At 36.6% G+C, this 25,336-nt stretch overlaps 2 long non-coding RNA genes across 2 annotated transcripts; both read right to left on the minus strand.

Annotated features, from left to right (window-relative positions):
* Positions 1 to 2,965: 2,965 nt before the first annotated feature.
* Positions 2,966 to 6,724, minus strand: LOC127511569 (uncharacterized). The gene is made up of 4 exons (XR_007930075.1): positions 6,309 to 6,724; positions 4,160 to 4,196; positions 3,846 to 3,961; positions 2,966 to 2,996 (listed from the first exon to the last, which is right to left on the minus strand). It is a non-coding gene; the product is annotated as an uncharacterized LOC127511569 (long non-coding RNA).
* A 9,683-nt stretch (positions 6,725 to 16,407) lies between these two features.
* On the minus strand, positions 16,408 to 24,142 carry LOC127511544 (uncharacterized). Its single transcript, XR_007930058.1, has 5 exons — positions 24,128 to 24,142; positions 20,885 to 21,042; positions 19,316 to 20,762; positions 16,952 to 17,109; positions 16,408 to 16,826 (listed from the first exon to the last, which is right to left on the minus strand). It is a non-coding gene; the product is annotated as an uncharacterized LOC127511544 (long non-coding RNA).
* Positions 24,143 to 25,336: the final 1,194 nt, after the last annotated feature.

Genomic DNA, 25,336 nt, shown 5'->3' on the forward strand with positions numbered 1-25,336 from the left:
AGTTCTTCTCCTTCTCCCAGATGTCCGCACAGTTCAGCCACAGATGTCGCTCTGTGGCCACCATGGCCGCCATCGACCTGCCGATCGAGGTGGCCGTCTGCTTGGTGGCCCTCAGAGCAAGATATGTGGTGCGGCGCAGCTCCTCCACTGCTTCAGGGGACAAACCCTGCCCCTGATCCAGATCCTTAAGCAGATCAGCCTGGTACGCTTGCAGCACTGCCATCGTGTGCAACGCTGCACCAGCCTGACCCGCAGCGGCGTATGCCCTGCCATTCAAACGTAATGTCACCTTCAACGGTTTGGATGGCAGGACCGGAGCTCTTGAGTGTCGGTGCACTCCCTGTGGCGAGATAGTTCGCAAACATCTCGTCAATAAGGGGCATTGACACATACCCATGCTGGCTCAATCCCTCGACATCAGCAAAACTAGCCCGCTGATGTCGATGGATCCAAGCCGAGTACGGGTTCTTCCATGCCCTCTCGATCTCAACGTGTAGATCTGGAAGGAATGGAAGGCTCACCGGAGTTATTGGGTTATGGTCCGAAAGAAACCGTTCGTCAAGCCTGCCGCGCACGGTCTCTTTCCTGACGTGCTCCCAAGGCAGCTGCAGCCCGCCCGAAGCGCGCTCCATAACCTCCAATAACTCTGCATACGCCGGGCAGGGTGGCCTGGAGGGAGCCGCGGGCTCACCCGCTTCTTCCTCCACGGCCATCTCCTGCTCTCTGGGGCTTGCCGCTAGAAGAGCACTCGCTCCTGGATCCGATTATGTCAAAGACAAAACGTTATCATCATCCAGGAGCGCATCCCCGTCAGCCGCTTCGGTTTGAGACAGGTTTATACCCTTCTCAAATTCCTCAGCGAGCTCCACCTGTGAGCCCCATAATTTCAGCCGCCGCTCTGCCTCAGCACGAGCAGGGCCGGAACCACTGGGCAAAGGTGCCAGACGAGAACAGAGCGTCTTCGTGGGAAGACGCTCACAGTTAGCGCAGACAGCGCCCTCAAGCACTGTCCGCGCGTGCTCCTCGTCCAAACAGAAAACGCACAGGTTCGCGCTACTTCCGGGTTCGCGCTATGATGACATCATAGGCCGTCGCCGGCCAATAGGATTGGAGTGGTGTGATTCTTTGGCATTCGGACACCTGTCACAAGTGACGGTTCCCCATAGCGGTAAACGCAGAGTTGAGTTCCCTTTCGAAAGGGAACTAGGTGTTTTTAGTGAGTAACTACATTTTGCAGAGATACATTAGAGTTCTGATGTTCTAGCAAACAGTTGGACATTTGCACTTACAGTTAACAGAACTGTAAAAATGTACCAAAGCAAATGAGAAAAACTGTAACTGTGTCTGTATGTTAATACCTGCCTAAATCTTTGAGAAGGTGCTCACTGCAGAGCAAATGGGTGGAGCTTACGTTAGCTCCCCCTCGCTAGACGTCCAGCAAGGAGGAGCTAATGTACAACCACACCCTAACCCTACCCACAACTCTATCCCTCCACCCCACTGGACGTCCAGAGAGGAGGAGTGGGCATTATAGACTCTGCAGTGAGTACCACTTGAAATCTTTGACACAAGACAGTAGGGAGTCGGTGCCCTCTTGTGGTGCACTTTGTGAATAACTATAATTGATAATTTAATTGGAATTAAGTGCATAGCTCTCATGTACCAAACATTTGTTCAGCATAGAATGATTTATGAAGGATCATGTGAAGACTGGAGTAATGATCTTTCATCATCCACCTTTCACTGCACTGTGATTCTCACTCGTAAGTTTTATTTTCTATCCAAGGCTAAATTGTGGACACTAGTATGTATTGTGAGTGCACAGATAGCCTACTTTTTATTTCAGCAAATAGACAAACATTTTGTTAAAAAGCAATGTCAGCAGAGGGTAGATTTTAATGAACATATAGCATCAAAACAAAACATAGTGTTCAGTGCTGTTGTACTTTATTACTACTGATATCAGTTTCAGTAGTACTCTGGACAATATCTGCTTTCTTATACTGACCATTGCACCTCATCTTGAATATATGTAAAGAATATATGTACTACGCACTGACAATCTTTTTTTTCTCTTTAGAAGCAATCGAGGAAGCAACAGAGACCTTCTAGTTAGTAGTTGGTTTATCATTTAGGTACCTGTTCTGTAGCATAAATACAATTGCAAAATGCTAATATTTACAAGTATAAAATGTGTGATTTGCACTTTAATGAGGGAATTTATCACTTGCTGCAAGTGGGAAATAAATCCATGTGCAGGAAGAGGAGCGTGGCTAATATGGCACAAATATTTGAGAATGAGAGGTAATTGTGAATCAACCCCGACTGAAGTCTCAAGCATTAGTTGCCTCTGCTTCTCAAATTCACACTGAATGTAGTTTTTTTGGTTTATGGCTTTATTAATATTTTATTGTGAATGCACTTTGTTATGTTTTTTAGTAAACAGATTAAACGCATTTTATTAAAAAGTAAATGAATATAGTCTATTTCAATCAGTCAATGCAAAACACAGAGTGAGTAGTGAATAATGTTCAACTTTATTGTTATCAGGCACAGAATTTTTGTCTCAAAGTAGCTTTACTAACTGCTGATTTAAAACAGGTTTATTTCGCTTCATACCTGTAAAATAGGGTTCCTTTGTTCAGATAACAAGTAACGGTGAAAGACCCATATTATGTACCAGTTTGGTACATGTGCCCAAAAGATCATCAAATGTCATGTCTTTGTCCCACACCTCCAGCTTCAAGTTTTCACCACATTTGCAGTTTTGGAAGTTGAACTCTACAGACCATGTTTTAGCAGTATCCTTGTGATATTCTGTCTGTCCCCCAAAAGTAGAGCCACACCAGACCTTGACGTATGGATCGGGTTTGTTTCCAAGAGGATCACTGGTGAGGTCCCTGGCACGAAATCCAAACACGCGAACAGCAGCGCTGGCAAAGTCCAGCTGAGACGCCACCATCAGCACGGCCAGAGATCATTAAAGACTGCCATGGCTGTCAGAAAGAACAGATGTTCAGTTATAAAAGTTTAATACACACTAATATCAAAATGCAGAAATAATGTCTAAAGGTGTGATGTAGTGATAAAACTTGTATCAGGTGTCGTGTGCATGTTTTTTGATCCTAGCCTCATTTATAATGCAATCGTAAAATCCTTTCATTTGGTGATTAACAGGTGGTTAAAATCCCATGAGTATCTGTTATCAGATTTGCTGATATAACGTTTTTACGTGGTAACGTAACAAGTTAGCAAATTTAAATTTGTCAGTTCAGCAAGTGAATAAAAACTATTTTAATCATTCACTGTTCTGTTTTTCATAAGCATCATGAGCAGAAAACAATTTTGTTTTGTTTTTTCTACCTCCAATGTAAAACTCTAAAAAAAAATACAGAAAAATTCAAACATTTAAGATTGTCAAAAACAGAATCATGTCTCCATGCAAACCCTAGTGCTTTGGTTTACTAATTTTAACATCATCTTTAGAGCCATGACATATGTCTTCATGTTTTACGCCATTTAAGGTGTTTATTTAAACTGTAAAAAAACTGTAACAATTGTAGGTAGTAAGCAAAGTCAAACAAGAGCAAATTATATTTTGTCCAGCTGATTTGTCTATTACAGAGCCAGGGCATGCCATGCAGGAACAAAAAAAGTAGGCAAAATTCATTCACTTGTATTTTTATAAATCATGCACACAATTTAGCAAATCGAGGGAACGAATTAGTAAATTGTGCGCACAATTTACTTTTTTCCCCTTGCGTGTCATGTGCAGGGCTCCATAGTATTTCATATATATATATATATATATATACATATAAAAAATCATTTTTTATTCAATTTACTTTGTCAGGGCATTTGTCTTTTTCTGTTCCTGAGCTGTGGACATTTTCGAAAGCACATGGCAAATTGATATGGACCTGGTCCAACTCAAAGTCCAACATCAGATGCAGAAGACAGTCTTGCTCAAGGACGGGACACAGAGTACATGTTAGTACATGAAGTACAGAAGCAGAGTTAGTACATTCTCTTAAAGCATTTGTAGCTCTTTATCATGTTTGATAAGCATAGTTAGTAAGTTAGATTTGGGGCAAGTTACTTTAACTGTGTTAAATGGTTAGTTCATCCATAAATGAAATTTCTGTCATTAATTACTCACCCTCATGTCGTTCCACACCCGTAAGACCTTCGTTTATCTTCAGAACACAAATGAAGATTTTTTTGATGAAATCCGAGAGCTCCCTGACTCCTAATAGACAGCAATTTAACCACCACTTTCAAGTTCCAGAAAGGTACGAAAGACATGGTTAAAACAGTCGACGTGACCGCAGTGGTTCAACAGTGGTTTATGAAGCAACAAGAATACTTTTTGTGTGAAAAAACGTAACAAAAATAACGACTATATTCTTACGCCATTTACGTCCAGCTCTTTCAGGTTCTACGTCAGAACGCGGGCTCAGTATTGGCAGAGGCTGCATTAACACATGCGTGATGCTGACGCAGGAGCCAATAATGAGTCTTGCTCAATGAAAAAAGACATGTAGTGCACGTAGACATTTGGAAGGACAGGGCACAGAGTGCATGTGCACATGTGGTGTCATTTACAGCTTTATCATAGAGGATCAGGGCCAGATTAAGATTTAGTGATGGACATACAGTTTATGACATATTAAAGGCGGGCACAAATAACACTCAATACGTTCTAAAATGTACCAGAGAGTATAAATGTATTGTTTTGTATGAAATATATACATTGTAAACGTGTAATTTCTACAGAAAAAAATGAATTGGTTAAATGTAAGTGACCATGGCATACACTGAAAAAAGCTGAAAATGGTTTAACATTGAATTAAATGTAATTTTTCTTTAAAATACAGTCATGTTTTTGCAAGTAAAAACTATGAATTACCATACAATTCAACATAAAAAAAAAAAAAAGTAATGCATTAGCCTACATTTCATGTTATTTAATGTTTTTGCGTTATTTTAGTGTGATGTATGTTCCCCTGATCACTGATGGTGTTTTGTTTTTGTGTGTATGACCCTGTACACTGTCTGCATCCAGAGGTAGTACGTTTAAAGGATTAGTTGACTTTAGAATTAAAATTTACTTATAATTTACTCACCCCCATGTCATCCAAGATGTTTATGTCTTTCTTTCTTCAGTCAAAAATAAATTTTGAGGTTTTTGAGGGAAACATTCCAGGATTTTTTTTTCCGCATAGTGGACTTCACTAGGGTACAACGGGTTGAAGGTCCAAATTGCAATGCAGCTTTAAAGGGCTCTACACGATCCCAGACGAGGAATAAGGGTCTTATCTAGCAAAACGATTGGCCATTTTCTAAAAAAAAAAGAAAAAGTATACACTTTTTAACCACAAATGCTCGTCTTGCACTGCTCTGCGATGCACCACGCATTACGCAATCACGTTGGAAAGGTCACGCATGACGTAGGCGGAAGTACCGATCCAGTGTCTACAAAGCAAATGTGCAAAGACTAATTCAAACGACATTTACAAAAAAGGTAAAACAACGATGTCGAACGATTTTGAAGTTGGAGGAATAATTAGATGGAGTTTTTCGCCCTAACGGTGTACTTTCACCTACGTCACCCGTGACCTTTCCAACATGATTACGAAATGCGTGTGCGTGACGCATCACAGAGCTAGTGCAAGATAAGCATTTGTGGTTAAAAAGTAGAATTTTATTTTATTTTTAGAAAATGACCGATCGTTTCACTAGATAAGACCCTTATTCCTCGGCTGGGATCATGTAGAGCCCTTTGAAGCTGCATTGAAACTGCAATTTGGACCTTCAACCTGTTCAACCTGTACCCCAGTAATATATACTATATGGAGAAAAATCCTGTTTTCTCAAAAACCTTAATTTTTTTTTTTTTGACTGAAGAAAGAAAGACATAAATATTTTGGATGACATGGAGTAAATTATCAGGAAATTTTAATTCTGAAGTGAACTAATCCTTTAAAGCATGGGTACTGTAGCTCTTTATTTAATAAGCATGATTAAAAACCTTGATTTGGGCCCAGATATATTGACACGTGATCACTAAAGGGAGTTGGTGCCATCTTGTGGTGCAGTGTAAATGAATTTTAATAGATAATGATAATGTCATTGTAATTAGACAAACGTTTGTCTTTAGAATAGTCTCTTTTTATCTCAGTAATGGGCTCTATCAGTAATGGATAGAGTTGAGGTTATTTTGGGGTAAGTAGCCTAACCCTGCAGCAAAATCTCAGCAATGAAATGCAGTTTATCCCAAAATTAAAACCTCGTCCTCATTTACTCACCCTCATGTCGAAATCCGTATGACTTTCTTCTGTGGAAAACAAGGAATTTCCGAAGAATATCTTGGTTGTTTTTAATGTAATGGACGTGAATGATGACTGGTCGCGGTCACGCTCCACAATGACGAAAAACATAATAAATATCTATCATAAAAGTGATTCGATATGAATACGATTCGTCCGCTATATTAAAGTTTTATGAAGCATATGATAGCTTTACGTGACAAACAGACAGAAATCAAAGTCGTTATTCACTGGTGATCCTCAGAGAGCTGTTAACCGTTGAGGTTTGAATCTTGAACGGATCATTCAGACCGTTTGTGTGAACTGAACTGGATCAATCGATTCATTGAAAAGATTCATGAATGATGAACGATTCTTTCTCAACAGTCATTATTCTAATGAACGTGCCAAGGTTAGCTAAAATGAAAGTAGGACTGTTCCTCTCTCTCTCTCTCTCTCTCTCTCTCTCTCTCACACACACACACACACACACACACACACACACTATACAAGTCATTTTGACTGCTTTTAATGATGTTTTTGATCGTTTTGAAGCTTGACCATTCCAGGCATCATTCACTTCACCTTTATTGTTCAGAAGAAGAAAGTCATCTGTTTTTTCCTCTCTAGCCAAAAGGCCTACTAGCTGACTTATTTAGTAGCTACATGTTGTACATTTGATGTACACTACTAGGTGATTGTGAATCAGTTTACCACAGTTGAAGTCTAAAGTATTGACAAACCATAGGTATTTGACAGATTTAGATCAGTTTTCTCAGAAGAGCCTGATAAAATGTATTCCCTCCATATAATTAAGTGCAGAGATAACTTTGATTCATGACTTTTATTAGTATTTTTTTAAGCATATCATATGCAAAATCAGCAGTGGGTAGATTTTGTTAAACATGTCAATCAATGATTATTACTATTGAGCATTTTATAATGGTAAGGTTTGTCTCACAGTAGCTTAAAGTGCTGAGAGATTTATTTCACTTCAAGGTTGAAAGTCAGAGTTCCTGTGCTCAGAAAATAGGTAGGACTGGACACTCCGTTTTGCAGTGTTTGGTAAAACGTGCCCAAGAGGTCATCATATACCTCATCTCTGTCCCACACCTCTATCTTCAGTTTGTCGTTGGCTTTGCATTTTGGGAAGTTGAACTCTGCAGACCAATAAGGATAAGCGTTATTGTTGAGGTATTCTGTCTGCCCCGCAAAAGTCAGCACAGCAGCGCCTTGTGGTCCACACCAGACCCTGACGTATGGGTCGGGGGCATTTCCAAAAGGGTCACCGTTGAGGCCTCTGCCATACAGTGAAGACACACGAACAGCAGCGCTGGCAAAGTCCAGCTGAGACGCCAGCATCAGCACAGCCAGAGACATCAGCCGAAGATCATAAAAGACTACCATGGCTTTCAGAAGAAATAAATAAATAAATTACAATGAAGATTTAATTCACACAAATATTGAAATGTGAACACAGTCCATGTGTTAAAATAAGCAAGAAACAGAAGTTTAATCTCTGCAAACAGGGAACATTCTCAAAAATATTAACAAGCTTTAACATCAAGTAATGTTAATAAAATGTGCGTTCAAAGTTATCTGGTCTTTATTAATGTTCTCAAAATGTTAGCATAAATCGTTCATGGAACGTTTTCTTTCTTTCTTTTATTTTCCTGGAAACATTTTAGTTGGACATTCGTCTAACATTTTTTAAAAATGTTACTACTTGTTTCAGAATGTTTGGAGAACATTCAAAAGTTATACGTTCCTACATTTGCAAAATGATAAAATGGTATTTTCCCTGAATGTTCACATTAGAAAAAACATTTTTGTTATGACATACATCTTACTGCTTTTATGCCATTATTTCATTTTTGTTTTTGTGATTTAGGTCTTTATTTGATAAGACAGAAGCAGTAATTTGCTAAAAGAGCAAATTTAGCAAATTCAGTGTATAAAGGACAAGAAACTTGATCAGATTTAGTAGTCAGAAAGACATTTCAAAATAGTATTCTAAACATAATGAAAACATTTTTATTTTGTAAGGAAACTAGGAAAACTTTACCTCAAGTTGAAAGAGAATCTGGATGGTTCAGAGGAGTGTCTAAAGATGTGATTTCTTGACTTCTCAGTTTATCTGTTCACACATTTGGTCCAGGTCTGATTAAATACCATTTTCGATTCCTTGTACTACAAATTATAATGGCATTTTTTTAATAATAGTTTAACAAGAGTTGCCAAATATACATTCCAAGGTATTATTCAAAATCTTTACACATAAAGCCAGATTCTGCCAGTATAATAAAATATTTTATTTTACAATTATTTTAATAACATTAATAATACTTATTATTAATTTAAATTTAATTTTTTTACTCTGTGATAGTTCTTTGTCAAGAATAAGGCCAAAATATGTTTTAAGCATGATTAAAATGAGTCATTTTAAAAAGATTTATAAATGAATAACTATTTTTGATGTTTTTCAAATAGAGTTTATCATTTTTTACACATTCAGTGTATGTTTTGGTGGTCTTAGTTTTCTAAGGGCCTATTTACACGACAGTTTTCAACTGAAAATGGAAAACTTAAAAATGGTTCATTTACACATCAATGGCATTTTGGGGGCCTGAAAACGCAAACTTTTGAAAACGGGTTTCAAAGTGCACGTTTTTGAAAATGATACCATTATCGTCTCCATGTAAACTAAAAAAAATTTTAAAAACGGTGACGTTGTGTGCATGTGTATTACGTTCAGTTCAGTCTATAGGCATCAGTCTATATCGCCAACTACTGGCCTGGCATGCATAGTACACCATTTTAAGTCGTTTTCACAGATTTGTGTGAACTGGGATCGTTTTTACAATGGTGATGTCTGTATGTGAAAAAACCAAAGGAAAATATTTCTGTTTTTAGTATATAGTTGTCGTGTAAATGTACCCTAATAGCATTTGTATTTCTCAGCTGCTTATTGCTTTGTGGTATTCCTCTGTGCTGTTTTCAGACCATCTGTATGGCTTTCTGATGTGGTACAGTCATGAGTTTTTGTCCTTTTGAGATACACAGCCATCTGGCTGATCAGCCCATTGTTGGCTAAGATATTTCCTCATGTACTTCCATTAAGCAGAATTAAGAGGAGAATAGTTCTGCTGTAGAACAAAAGCTGTCAACAGTTTGTTCTTTAATTTTTTAATCTGTTGTTTAGGGAACAAATTAAAATAAGAAATATGATGCAAGCTTAATTTTTACTTAATTATTAATTTATGTTTATCTACATATTACAGAATTATGCCACTATACCAGTAATATATGACTTTAAACTACCATACTTTTTGTGCTTCTTCAGTATACAGTAAACAGCGCAGAGTACTGTATGCAAATTTTCTGTATGCATTGTTGCATCCAAAATCAAATACTTCCCTATACTTTCATGAGTTCACACTATGATCGGATAGAGTAAAGAGTATGAATGTTTGGCATGCTGTCTGAAAGGAAGGCACCGAGCTCGGAATTTGGCCAGAACCCAGAATACTATATATGTATTATATGTATAAAAATGAAAATGAAATGTTTGTGCTGTGTGGATTTCCCTCTTCACAATAAGTGTGACACTCCAACTTTTCATTGAAAGGTTCTTTTGGGAACCAAAATGGTTCTTTTATGGCATTGCTACAAAAAGACCCTTTTGGAACCTTCATTTTTAAGAGTGTGCTTCACCAGTAACATCACTTGCACGGATGATAACCGGGATAACTTGTGGGGCAGGTTTCTTTGTTTTTTATTGTATTGATGTGTCTATTTTTGTGTTTGGGTTTGTATAAAAATGATAAGCATGTTTGTTGAATTATTGGAATTATTTGTGTGGTCAGGATTCATCTCTGAGCTCCTCAAACAGGTTCTGCTCATCCTGATAAGAAGTAATCGTTAAGAGCATGATGTGTTTGTATCAGTTTGTGAATGTTGATCAGTTATTATGGTGATCTGAGATGATTTCATTTTATATTCTCCTGTTCAGTCATAAAAAACATTAAAGTTAGTTTCATTAAGTCGTTCCTCTGAATGTGTGTGAAGTGTTTACTTGCTTGCTTGTTACACTCATTATAACTTGAATTTTAGACACTAATATCCTGCTTGCATTAAAAAACTAAATCCATTTTAAATAAACAAATTCCTTTAATTCAGTATATATAAATGTTTGCTGTACAATTCACAAGTGATTAATCTGCAACATTAAGATTAAATGTAGCCTAAAAAAATGGTGAAAACTGGTTCTTAAAGTTTTGAGACAAAAGTCGATTTAGTCACCACCACTTTTTGAAAACCATTGAAAGCATGTGTAACACAAAGGAAAAAAAAACATCTCCAATCCGTCATAAATTAATAAACATAGGCTATGTAACACAAAATACAACTGCGCCTTGCCACGCACACATTGGGATTTATAAATAAAATAAACTACACAGTATAAGATATAAGTAATTCTCCTAGTCATTTACAAGCATTTAGATTAAATAGAATATATGCAACTCTCATTAATGAGTTAAACACACAAATGAAGTATGTGCCGATTTTAGAACATTTTTCCCGAGACATGCTAGAGGACCATCTCATTTACCGAAATGTGCAGCATACATCTGAAAATAAATGCTGTGTGAAATTCTGTATCCTACAACTCTATTCTTTGCCCTTCTAAGTCTAGAGTAACGATTAAACTGTAGTGACGTTACCCCAATTCTTGACATCTTTTTCTCAACACATTATTTGATCCCATGACTGTGACTTGATAAGTGTGATGATATCTTGTGGAGCAGGTTTCTTTGTGTTTTTAATTGATGCATCTATTTTTGTGTTTGGGTGTGTATATAAATGAAAATGAAAATGTTTACTGGACAACTGGATTTGTTTGTTCTGTCAGGTCTGATTTCTGCTACATCCTGATGAAAAACTACGGCACTGGGTCAATGACATATAAAAGTGTCCTTATAAAGAACAGAAAAACTGGGGCCATCTACGATCTTTGACTATTAAGGGGTTAATGAACATTGGGTAACACTTTACAATAAGGTCTCATTTGTTAATATATTAACATGAACTAACAATGAGCAATACATTTATTTATCTTAATGTTATTAATAAAAATACAGGTGTATTATTAGGGAGTAACGCAATATTGTAATGCATTACTTTTAAAAGTAACTTTCCCCAACACTGGTTAAGGCCCTTTCACACCAAAAGTGAAATGAATAAGCCTCAGGCTGAAGGAAAAGCATATTTACATCAGTATCGTAGAGGGCGCAACTGTGCTGCCATTTTGAATCAAAGAAGAATAGGATACAGGAGAAGGAAGTTCAACACTCTTATTTCTAAATCTAATCTAAAGTCATTTTTTCTTATTGGTATGGTGGAATTAAATCATTGAAGGTCAGCAGGAAAAACATTCTGAGATTTCGAAACAACGTATTTTTCAAGCTAATGTGCAGTCCTAAATGCGCCTCTCTTGCGTCTCATTTCGGAGGCGCGCGTCTGGCTTCCAACGGCCCCTGTAGTGACGCGATGACTTTACCAATCAGCGATTGGTTCTTATTTTAGAAGGCGGGACTTATTCCGCCATATTGCGCGTTGCACTTTCTCCCGTTCAAAACAATACGAGTGATGCGTTTTGTGTTAATAATAACAATCATATCATAGGCTATACTGTACAATACAATGCACAAACCTTTAAAGCATTGTTCTGGTGACACAGTCATCTTGGACATAGGTCAACAGCTACTCCAAGAATATTATTTTTAAATAATAATAAAAAAAGAATATTATTTTTAGTAAATTATACATATGCCATCACCAATGTCATAATATGTCTTTGTTTTGCTTTTGTGATGTTTCCACATTATATTCATCATCATGTAAAGTCGCTGCCTGTTTTATATTGGAGGAGAGAGCTGAAATCACTGGAAATGAACTGGATCAATCGATTCATTGAAAGTTTCATGAGCGATGAATGATTCGTTCAATATTTTATTTTATTTGTTTGTTTTATTGCCGATTTACAGCTTGGTAATTCCAGGCATTATTCACTTAGTATTCCACAGAAGAAAAAAATCATCCAAGGAGCAAAAGACCTTTTACTGTAACTGGCTTATCAGTTACTAGGCTACATGTTGTACGTTTTATGTTACACTTTCTGTAGCTTAAAAACTAGTGTAAAATACTCACGTTTACGAGTTATGTGGCGTGATGTGCCGTTTAATGGGGAATTTATCACTTGCGACAATCTGTGAGAAGCATGGCTATATGGTACCACCATGTAATGAAGTGTAAACATTTTAAAACTAGATTCAGAGTGAACTGAGAAGCAGAGACAACCTTGATTTATGACTTTCATAAGTATTTTGTTGTTGTTAGTAAAAGCATTTTTATTCCAGAAGAAAAGTATGTTAGCAGTAGATTTTAATGAACATATATCAATGCAAAACATACATGTTATATTGCATATTGGGTAACACTTTACAATAAGGTCTCATTTTTAACATTAGTAAATGTATTAACTAACATGAACTAACAAGGAGCAATACATTTGTTACAGTATTTATTAATCCTTGTTAATGTTAGTTAATAAAAATCCAACTGTTCATTGTTTGTTCATGTTAGTTCACAGTGCATTAACTAAATTATTAGTAAATGGTGAAATTAACATTAACTAAGATTAATAAATGCTGTAGAAGTATTGTTCATTCTTAGTTCATGTTAGCTAAAGTAGTAAAACCTTATTGTAAAGTGTTAGTGCATATTGTTCAACTTTATTCCTATCAAGGTGGTTCCAGTTGAGGTTTGTTTCAAAGCTGTTTGGAACAGATTTATTGTATCAACTCATACTTGTAATACAGAGTTCCTTTGCTCAGATGACAAGTAACGGCGAAAGTCCCAAATTCCACCTGTCTGTAACATGTGCCCAAGTGATCATCAAAATTCAGGTCTTTATCCCACACCTCCAGCTTCAGGGTTTCATATGGATTGCAGTTTGCAAAGTTGAACACTGCAGACCATGTAGGATGCATGTTATCCTTGTGATATTCTGTCTGTCCCCCAAAAGTAGAGCCACACCAGACCTTGACGTATGGATCGGGGAAGTTTCCAAAAGCATCACCGGTGAGGTCCCTGGCATGTAAGCCAAACACCCGAACAGCACTAGCAAAGTCCAGCTGAGACGCCAGCATCAGCACAAGCAGAGACATCAGCCGAAGATCATAAAAGACTGCCATGGCTGTCCGAAAATAATAGAGGTTCATTTATAGAGATGTATAACACAAATATTGAAATGTTAGCAGTGTTAAAGATGCCATACCTCACTTGTATTAGATTCAGTATGAATGCTTCCTGATCCTCACCCCCTTTATAAAACTATGCAATCACAAAAATCTTCCAAAAGGTGATAAACAGGTGGTTAAATCCCATGCGTATCTGTGTTGTTTCTGCGTTGACCTAGTTAAGCTGCCAAGAGTGTACAAATGTTATCTTAAGTAAGCATAGAAGCAGTGCATTAAAATAATGTAATTCTCAGTCGCAATTAACACTGAGCCAATGATATACAAGAGTATCCATTATAAAGAAAATCAATAATCTTTGAAATATCTAGCTTAAACGTGCCGGATTCTTAGATATGAACTATTTGTATTAATTTTGGTTTCAATTATTTTTTTTTTTTAATGCAATTTTCAAATGTACAAATGTAAACGCTTTGACATCTGTTAATTTAGAAGACTTACTACATGTTGGTTGGACCACATTTAATTTGGCAGACAAAAGTCTTTCAATTCCTTCAGTTTTTCATATATTAAAAAAACTGACTTGGCCATGTGTGTTTGTGACAATCAGTAAGCACATGGGAAAAGGATATGGAACTGCAATGTTCTAATTTCATTGATTGCTGGTCCGACTCAGAATCCAGTATGCCACCAATATGGAGAAGAGGGTCTTGTTCAAGGAAAAGACATGTATTGCATGTACACATTTGGCACAGAGTACATGTGCACATGTGGTGTCATTCACAATTTTGTTTCTAAACGCTCGAATCATGAAAAAAACCAACGTATTTTTCAAGCTAATGTGCAGTCCTAAATGCGCGTCTCTTGCATCTCTTATACAGATGTAAATAACACTCACTACGTCCTGAAATGGTAGGGTGCAGTGTTGTATAAAGCAGTGGTTCCCAACCACGTTCCTGGAGGCCCCCCAACAGTGTATATTTTGCATGTCTCCTTTGTCTGACACACCCATTTCAGGTCTTGGAGTCTCTGCTAATGAGCTGATGATCCGAATCAGGTGTGTTTGATTGAAGAGACATAGGATGCATCCGAAAATTGGAAAATGCAGCCTTTGGAGGACACATTTCAAGGTAGGAAGGCATCAAGGCACGTCCGAATCCAGTGTTAACTTCACTCCCTGTTTTCTGAGATACCTTCATCTGATCGATTTCTGAAGGCAGCATAGATGTATCCTTCGCTGCCTATGATATCCCACAATCCTGTGCTTTCCATTCATGACAGCTGAGCTATAAAAATAAAGATGGCGTCTGAAAGTTGCGCTTGCTGGTCAGTTTGTGTGTAAATGTACGTTTTTGACCAACATTTTCCATTTTTGATGTCATTTCTAGCGAGAAATTACTACTGTAGTGATTAAATCTTTTAGTTCTCACCAAAGCTCGCTCTACTTTGCTCTACATCATTAAACTGTTACGCTGTCTCAGAAGTCTGTCTGAAATCAGTTTCATGAGGTGCCTTCATGCACAAACGCTGCCTTACAAGTCATTGCCTGATAAGGCAGCGAGGCAACAAGTCAGCTGCCTAGGTTTTTTTTTTTCTTCATAATTTTATCCAAAACAGATGCAGGTTGTCTAGTTTGAACAAATAATGATTGAACATATAGTATGTACACTGTCTATATCCAAAGATAGTACCTTTACTGTAGCTCTTTATTTCATAAGCATGATTAAAAAGCTTGATTTGGGCACAGATATATTGACACATGTACACTAAAGAGAGTTGGTGCCATCTTGTGGTGCACAGTGTAAATATTGTGTTAGATCATGATAATGCCATTGGAATTAGAGTAACATTTTGTCATCAAAATAGTTTTTTCCCCAATCTCAGCTACAGGCCCTAACAGTAATGCACTTTTGGGGTTATTTGGGGGTAAGTAGCCCTGCAGTATGTAGCCTAACATAATCTCAGCATTGAAATGCAAAATAAAGGAGCAGTTTATTAAAAAAAAGAAAATTCTGTCCTCATCAATCTCATGTCTAAATCCATATGGCTTTTTCTTTTTCTTTTTTTTTTTTTATGATTATTTGTGTTAATATAATGAAAGTGAATGAGGACTGTGCGTGGTCACGCTCCAAAATGCTGAGGAAACATCACAATAGCCTAAAAGTATCATAAAAGTGATAAAATGTGACACATTCGCTATATTCTAAGTCTTATGAAGAAAATGGGAACAAAAGCTTTATGGGACGAACAGACCAAAATTAAAGTCGTCACTCACTGATGAGTTTCGCCTCATGAGAGCTGTAGTGTTAACCGTCTGTTGTATGTGTGTGTGTGTGTGTGTGTGTGTGTGTGTGTGTGTGTCGTTTTAGAGGTTTTAATATTTGCAAAAACACTAGAGAATAAAGAACTGATTGTGAAGCTGGTTTGCGCCACACAATAAAAAATAAAAAAGGTAATTGTGACTTTATATCTCACAATTCTGACTTTTTTTCCTCAATTGTGACTTTATATCTTGGAATTCAGACTTTATAATGTAATTGAGCAATTGCAAGAAAAGTCATTTTTTATGCTGTGCATGGCATAAACAAGCTTCCATAGTTCTTTACTCTGAACAGCCTGATAAACTCTATTCCAACCATGTAATGAAGGGAAAAACAGAGACAAACTTGATTTAAGACCTTTATTAGTATTTTTTGATAGTGAATAGCATTTCACTAAAGAAGAAAAGTATGTCAGCAGTTGATTTTGATGAACATATATCAATGCAAAACATGCTGTTCAACTATTACTATCAGGCGACTTACAGTGGAGGTTTGTTTCAAAGCAGCTTTACACAATGCTGGTTTGGAACAGATTTATTGTACCTTATATGAGTAAAAAAGTGTTCCACCCTTCAGACGACAAGAACCAGTGAAAGACCCATATTGCACCTGTTTGACACACGTGCCCAAGTGATCATCAAAATTCAGGTCTTTGTCCCACACCTCCAACTTCAGGGTTTCTTTTGCTGTGCAAGAGGGGAAGTTGAACTCTACAGACCATGAAGGATTAGCAGTATCCCTGTAAAATTCTGTCATCCCTCCAAAAGTTGAGCCACACCAGACCTTGACGTATGGATCAGGGTCATTTCCAGGATCACCAGTGAGGCCCGTGGCATGTAAGCCAAACACTCTAACAGCAGCGCTGGCAACGTCCAACTGAGACGCCAGCATCAGCACAACCAGAGACATCAGCCGAAGATCATAAAAGACTGCCATGGCTGTCAGAAAGAATACAGGTTCAATTATAAAGAGGTAAAGCACAAACATTGAAATGAAAAAATAAGATTGGTGCCTTAAAATTGTCAAGAAGCAGAAGTGCGATTCAGTGTTAAAGATACCTTACCTTGCTTGTATTAGATTCAGTATGAATGCCTCCTGATCCTCACCCCTTTATAAAGCCACTAGCATCTTCCAAAAGGTGATCAGGTGGTTAAATCTCATGCGTATCTGTGTTGACTTATTTACATTTGGCAAGCTGTCAAGTGTGTATAACATTTTTGCCTAAGAGAGCAAAGAAGCAGTGCATTAAAATAATTTTAGTAATTTTTTTCTTTAGAAATGTAATATTTGTGTTTATGTTGGTTAACGTTTATATTATTTTCAACAAAAGTTCAAGTTATTGATGTGTGAGCAACCATCTATTTTAAATAACATGATTTCACCAAGTACAAAATGTTCCTGGGTCAACATCTTTCTTGATCCTGGCCAAAAATAACATTTGATTCTTGTGCAATTTACTTAAGTACCGTAAATGAAGTTAATCCAACACGGGATTTCCCCATCCCATCATGCTTTGCACAATGCTGGATAGGGAGGGCAAATAAAATGTTGAAATAAAATGTTATTTTATGCATTTTTTTTATCAAGATGATGAAATTGGGAGATGTTTTAATGTTTAATGTTCTTTTATGTTTATATTTGAAAGAGTTTCAGGTATGTTAGTGTTTTTGGGGGTTACCATTGTGGTGAAGTGTAGAGCATGTGTTTGGGCTGAGGACCTGCTAACAACAATTAAAGTAGTTTTAATAATAAAAAAAAACAACTACTTTGGGCATGCCATCCAAAGCGCAGTTTTATATGAAGCTTGAACATCCTATACTTAGTGCAAAACAGACAGTTAAACATTGCAGATGATTCCCTACTTGTTTTTGTTTGGTTTTCATTTTAAGGAATTCTTTTAACATTTTGTACAATGTTAAATATCATACTGATCTGCCATAAAACCGAAGGCCGTTGCCAGTACAGTGAGAACTTATATGGGCAGTGCGAGTTAAAAAGTAGAGGATTGATGAGAAATCAGTGAGAATTAGGCTACTCTTCAACAGTGCTGTTTTGGCAGAGCGTTGCGCTCTTGTGTCGGTGAGGGTTGCTAACTGTCTTTTCTACACTTGCATACTAAGCTAGACCGATCAAAGTATCTACAACTCAATCCTCAAGTACTTTCACAGCCTTTGAATGTGATATAATGGCTGGACCATGTGTTTCTGCACCTTATATATGAAGCTTTTTGCAACTCTGCCTAAAGGCTAGGACTGTGCCATCAAATGGTTTCAGTCGTAGCCAGTTCAAAACGGCACCCAAAACGACACCTCGATCCCGCAATATATTAATATTCACCCTCTGTGAAGTCAAAAAGACCAGCACTCCAAACCAAGCGCACGCTTGAGACTCTCCACTGCCTTATATATCAAACCCAGAAGCAAAAAAAAAAAATTAAATAAAAGAATAATGCAAGGCACTAGAATCTTCGGAAAGCTCACTGGGCATAGGGAAAGAGGGAAAGATTCGTTTCTTCAAATACATTAATTGTATCCATTTTACATTCACATTTATCTAATAATATAAAGAAAGTAGAAAGGGGAAAAAGGGTTAAAGTGTCTCCAATAAGATGTGAATAATGAAATAGCTAGCCTTACATCTCATGAACGCTAATATCCAAAACCCTCGAAAATTTCATGTTTTTTTTTTTTTTGTCTACTTTTCTTTTTAGCTAACGTTGTCCAACAACATTTATAATAATCACAGTGTTTCAACATCAAAAACTGATGAGTAAATACAGGTCCATACAGAACACGAATTCTTATTCAAGTAACTAGTAAAGTACCACATTACTTTTAAAATTTACAACAAAATATCTGAGTTACCTTTTCAAATAAGTAACTCAAGTTATTTTGTTTTCCCATGTGTTGACTGACAGCTCTCCTGTCGCCATGTTGAGAGAAATCAAGAGTAAGTGCAGAGGAGTTGTGTGTAAACATGACGGTTATTGTAGTTCTAGACTAAATGTGAGCATTTACTCATCTCATTTGCACAAAAACAGAGACAGTATTTTCAAAATGAATAAAAACAATGAAATAACATCTCAGAATATTGCACAAACCTGCAATAATTAAATATATTAAATTACTTTATATACTTTCCCCCAGTTTCACAGACAAGGCTTAAGCTAGTCCTAGACTAAAGTGCATATTGTAGCTGTTTTAATTGAAAGCAACTTGCACTGATATCTTAAAATATGTCAGTGCCATTGTTTTGTCTCAAGATGGACACCAGTAATGTTTTTTCTAGGGTACGTTTATAAAAGCTACTTAAAAGCCCTGATTGAACTAAGGCCTAATCCTGACTTAGTCTAAGCCCTGTCTGAGAAACCAGGCCTTTATGTACAGTATCTAATCTCACTTTATTAATCAATGTCTTTGCTGCTGACCTTCAATGATCCAATTCATCCATACTAAATAAGCAAAAATGACTTTAAATAAACATTACATTTGTGATCAGCCTGAAGCTTATTCATTTCACTTTTGGTGTGAAAAGGCCTTTACATTTGCCAAAAACAAACAAGCAAGCCCAGCCCAGGTGAGGAAAAGTAACACAAAAGTAAAGCAGCGGATTACTTTCCATAAAAAGTTAGTTACGCAATTAGTTACTTTCTTAGGAAGTAACACAATATTGTAATGCATTACTTTTAAAAGTAACTTTCCCCAACACTGTTTGTGTTAACATAATGAAAGTGAATGAGGACTCTGTGTGCGCGGTCACGCTCCAAAAAGCCGGGGAAAAATCACAATGAAAGTATCAGAAATGTGATCCAATACGACACATTTGCTATATTCAAAGTCTTATAAAGCAAATGACATCTTTATGGGACGAACAGACCGAAATTAAAGTCGTCACTCACTGATGAGTTTTGCCTCATGAGAGCTGTAGTGTTAACCCTCTGTTTTGCATGTGTGTGTGTGTGTGTGTGTGTGTGTGTGTGTGTGTGTGTGTGTGTGTGTGTTGTTTTAGAGATTTTAATATTTACAAAAACACTAGAGAATAGAGACGTGATTGTAAAGCTGGTTTGCGCCAGAGAATAAAAAAAAAAGGTAATTGTGAATTTTTTTCCTCAATTGTGACTTTATATCTCGCAATTCAGACTTTATAATGTAATTGAGCAATTGCAAGAAAAGTCATTTTTTATGCTGTGCATGGCATAAACAAGCTTCCATAGTTCTTTACTCTGAACAGCCTGATAAACTCTATTCCAACCATGTAATGAAGTGAAAAACAGAGACAAACTTGATTTAAGACTTTTATTAGTATTTTTTGATAGTGAACAGCATTTCACTAAAGAAGAAAAGTATGTCAGCAGTTGATTTTGATGAACATATATCAATGCAAAACATGCTGTTCAACTATTACTATCAGGCGACTTACAGTGGAGGTTTGTTTCAAAGCAGCTTTACACAATGCTGGTTTGGAACAGATTTATTGTACCTTATATGAGTAAAAAAGTGTTCCACCCTTCAGACGACAAGAACTAGTGAAAGACCCATATTGCACCTGTTTGACACACGTGCCCAAGTGATCATCAAAATTCAGGTCTTTATCCCACACCTGCAACTTCAGGGTTTCTTTTGCTGTGCAGTAGGGGATGTTGAACTCTGTAGACCATGAAGGATTAGCAGTATCCCTGTAAAATTCTGTCATCCCTCCAAAACGTGAGCCACACCAGACCTTGACGTATGGATCAGGGTCATTTCCAGGATCACCAGTGAGGCCCGTGGCATGTAAGCCAAACACTCGAACAGCAGCGCTGGCAACGTCCAACTGAGACGCCAGCATCAGCACAACCAGAGACATCAGCCGAAGATCATAAAAGACTGCCATGGCTGTCAGAAAGAATACAGGTTCAATTATAAAGAGATAAAGCACAAACATTGAAATGAAAAAATAAGATTGGTGCCTTAAAATTGTCAAGCTGAAGTGCGATTCAGTGTTAAAGATACCTTACCTCGCTTGTATTAGATTCAGTATGAATGCCTCCTGATCCTCACCCCTTTATAAAGCCACTAGCATCTTCCAAAAGGTGATCAGGTGGTTAAATCTCATGCGTATCTGTGTTGACTTATTTACATTTGGCAAGCTGTCAAGTGTGTATAACATTTTTGCCTAAGAGAGCATAGAAGCAGTGCATTAAAATAATTTTAGTAATTTTTTTCTTTAGAAATGTACTATTTGTGTTTATGTTGGTTAACGTTTATATTATTTTCAACAAAAGTTCAAGTTATTGATGTGTGAGCAACCATCTATTTTAAATAAAACAGTATTCTAATGTTTTAAACAATTTAAACATTTAGAAATGTAAATGCCTCGTAAAAAAAAAAAAAAAAAAAAAGTTTAATGATGTTATTTTTATTGCATGTTGGTCAGACCGGTGAACATGATTTCACCAAGTACAAAATGTTCCTGGGTCAACATCTTTCTTGATCCTGGCCAAAAATAACATTTGATTCTTGTGCAATTTACTTAAGTACCGTAAATGAAGTTAATCCAACACGGGATTTCCCCATCCCATCATGCTTTGCACAATGCTGGATAGGGAGAGCAAATAAAATGTTGAAATAAAATGTTATTTTATGCATTTTTTTTATCAAGATGATAAAATTGGGAGACGTTTTAATGTTCTTTTATGTTTATATTTGAAAGAGTTTCAGGTATGTTAGTGTTTTTGGGGGTTACCATTGTGGTGAAGTGTAGAGCATGTGTTTGGGCTGAGGACCTGCTAACAACAATTAAAGTAGTTTTAATAATAAAAAAAACAATTACTTTGGGCATGCCATCCATCTTCTGGCTAACGCCTAACAATAAAATCTTTACAGCGTAAAGATTTTTTTAAGGCTATTCTTGTTAGGTAACATTTGTAAAATTTGTTCTTGAATGCATTCACTAAATGAACTAACCAATTAAAATGGATTGTTTGTTTTAATGTTTGTTTGATATTAATTTTAGGATAATTGAACTAGTTTTGGACAAAATTAAGATTGTTAACCTGATTCACCGAAATGGCATTGAATTAACCTTATGTAATACATTTAAGTTTACTGAAATAAATAATGTTAATTAAATGCAACATAGGCCAGTTACGTGGAACTAAAGTTAAGTAAATCCAACATATTTTTTTTTTGTCTTACTTGGCAAAAACATGGTGACCTGGTTGAACATGGTGACTTGGCAGACAAAAGCATTTCTAATAAGCATTGGTGAAGTTTTGTTAAAATAGTATTTCATATATAAAACAAATTTATATATGAAATACTATGAAATACCACAATTTTGTGAATTTCTTGAATGAAAGATCAAAAGGATTAACAATGCAGATTAATTTTCACAGCCGCCTTTGCTCATATTTACCAAGGGTGCCAATATTTGTGGAGCGCACTGTATGTATCAAAAGTAAATTTCATCAGCTTTATTGCTCTGAACTGCATGATAACTAATCCAGGATCCAGTGTGAATTGAGAATCAGAGGCAAGCTTGACTTATTTAAATGACTTTTATTAAGTTTACAAATAAGGTAACAAACGCTGTTTTATTGGAGCGCAAAGCGCAGTTTTATATGAAGCTTGAACATCCTATACTTAGTGCAAAACAGACAGTTAAACATTGCAGATGATTCCCTACTTGTTTTTGTTTGGTTTTCGTTTTAAGGAATTCTTTTAACATTTTGTACAATGTTAAATATCATACTGATCTGCCATAAAACCGAAGGCCGTTGCCAGTACGGTGAGAACTTATATGGGCAGTGCGAGTTAAAAAGTAGAGGATTGATGAGAAATCAGTGAGAATTAGGCTACTCTTCAACAGTGCTGTTTTGGCAGAGCGTTGCGCTCTTGTGTCGGTGAGGGTTGCTAACTGTCTTTTCTACACTTGCATACTAAGCTAGACCGATCAAAGTATCTAAAACTCAATCCTCAAGTACTTTCACAGCCTTTGAATGTGATATAATGGCTGGACCATGTGTTTCTGCACCTTATATATGAAGCTTTTTGCAACTCTGCCTAAAGGCTAGGACTGTGCCATCAAATGGTTTCAGTCGTAGCCAGTTCAAAACGGCACCCAAAACGACACCTCGACCCCGCAATATATTAATATTCACCCTCTGTGAAGTCAAAAAGACCAGCACTCCAAACCAAGCGCACGCTTGAGACTCTCCACTGCCTTATATATCAAACCCAGAAGCAAAAAAAAAAAAAAAAAAAAATTAAATAAAAGAATAATGCAAGGCACTAGAATCTTCGGAAAGCTCACTGGGCATAGGGAAAGAAGGAAAGATTCGTTTCTTCAAGTACATTAATTGAATCCATTTTACATTCACATTTATCTAATAATATAAAGAAAGTAGAAAGGGGAAAAAGGGTTAAAGTGTCTCCAATAAGATGTGAATAATGAAATAGCTAGCCTTACATCTCATGAACGCTAATATCCAAAACCCTCGAAAATTTCATGTTTTTTTTTTTGTCTACTTTTCTTTTTAGCTAACGTTGTCCAACAACATTTATAATAATCACAGTGTTTCAACATCAAAAACTGATGAGTAAATACAGGTCCATACAGAACACGAATTCTTATTCAAGTAACTAGTAAAGTACCACATTACTTTTAAAATTTACAACAAAATATCTGAGTTACCTTTTCAAATAAGTAACTCAAGTTATTTTGTTTTCCCATGTGTTGACTGACAGCTCTCCTGTCGCCATGTTGAGAGAAATCAAGAGTAAGTGCAGAGGAGTTGTGTGTAAACATGACGGTTATTGTAGTTCTAGACTAAATGTGAGCATTTACTCATCTCATTTGCACAAAAACAGAGACAGTATTTTCAAAATGAATAAAAACAATGAAATAACATCTCAGAATATTGCACAAACCTGCAATAATTAAATATATTAAATTAATTTATATACTTTCCCCCAGTTTCACAGACAAGGCTTAAGCTAGTCCTAGACTAAAGTGCATATTGTAGCCGTTTTAATTGAAAGCAACTTGCACTGACATATCTTAAAATATGTCAGTGCCATTGTTTTGTCTCAAGATGGACACCAGTAATGTTTTTTCTAGGGTACGTTTATAAAAGCTACTTAAAAGCCCTGATTGAACTAAGGCCTAATCCTGACTTAGTCTAAGCCCTGTCTGAGAAACCAGGCCTTTATGTACAGTATTTAATCTCACTTTATTAATCAATGTCTTTGCTGCTGACCTTCAATGATCCAATTCATCCATACTAAATAAGCAAAAATGACTTTAAATAAACATTACATTTGTGATCAGCCTGAAGCTTATTCATTTCACTTTTGGTGTGAAAAGGCCTTTACATTTGCCAAAAACAAACAAGCAAGCCCAGCCCAGGTGAGGAAAAGTAACGCAAAAGTAAAGTAGCGCATTACTTTCCATAAAAAGTTAGTTACGCAATTAGTTAATTTCTTAGGAAGTAACACAATATTGTAATGCATTACTTTTAAAAGTAACTTTCCCCAACACTGTTTGTGTTAACATAATGAAAGTGAATGAGGACTCTGTGTGCGCGGTCACGCTCCAAAAAAGCCGGGGAAAAATCACAATGAAAGTATCAGAAATGTGATCCAATACGACACATTTGCTATATTCAAAGTCTTATAAAGCAAATGACAGCTTTATGGGACAAACAGACCGAAATTAAAGTCGTCACTCACTGATGAGTTTTGCCTCATGAGAGCTGTAGTGTTAACCCTCTGTTTTGCATGTGTGTGTGTGTGTGTGTGTGTGTGTGTGTGTCGTTTTAGAGATTTTAATATTTACAAAAACACTAGAGAATAGAGACGTGATTGTAAAGCTGGGTTGCGCCAGAGAATAAAAAAAAAAAAGGTAATTGTGAATTTTTTTCCTCAATTGTGACTTTATATCTGGCAATTCAGACTTTATAATGTAATTGAGCAATTGCAAGAAAAGTCATTTTTTATGCTGTGCATGGCATAAACAAGCTTCCATAGTTCTTTACTCTGAACAGCCTGATAAACTCTATTCCAACCATGTAATGAAGGGAAAAACAGAGACAAACTTGATTTAAGACTTTTATTAGTATTTTTTGATAGTGAATAGCATTTCACTAAAGAAGAAAAGTATGTCAGCAGTTGATTTTGATGAACATATATCAATGCAAAACATGCTGTTCAACTATTACTATCAGGCGACTTACAGTGGAGGTTTGTTTCAAAGCAGCTTTACACAATGCTGGTTTGGAACAGATTTATTGAACCTTATATGAGTAAAAAAGTGTTCCACCCTTCACACGACAAGAACTAGTGAAAGACCCATATTGCACCTGTTTGACACACGTGCCCAAGTGATCATCAAAATTCAGGTCTTTGTCCCACACCTGCAACTTCAGGGTTTCTTTTGCTGTGCAAGAGGGGAAGTTGAACTCTACAGA

The sequence above is a fragment of the Ctenopharyngodon idella genome, chromosome 4 (assembly GCF_019924925.1).
Source record: "Ctenopharyngodon idella isolate HZGC_01 chromosome 4, HZGC01, whole genome shotgun sequence".
In the NCBI taxonomy this organism is placed as follows: domain Eukaryota; kingdom Metazoa; phylum Chordata; class Actinopteri; order Cypriniformes; family Xenocyprididae; genus Ctenopharyngodon; species Ctenopharyngodon idella.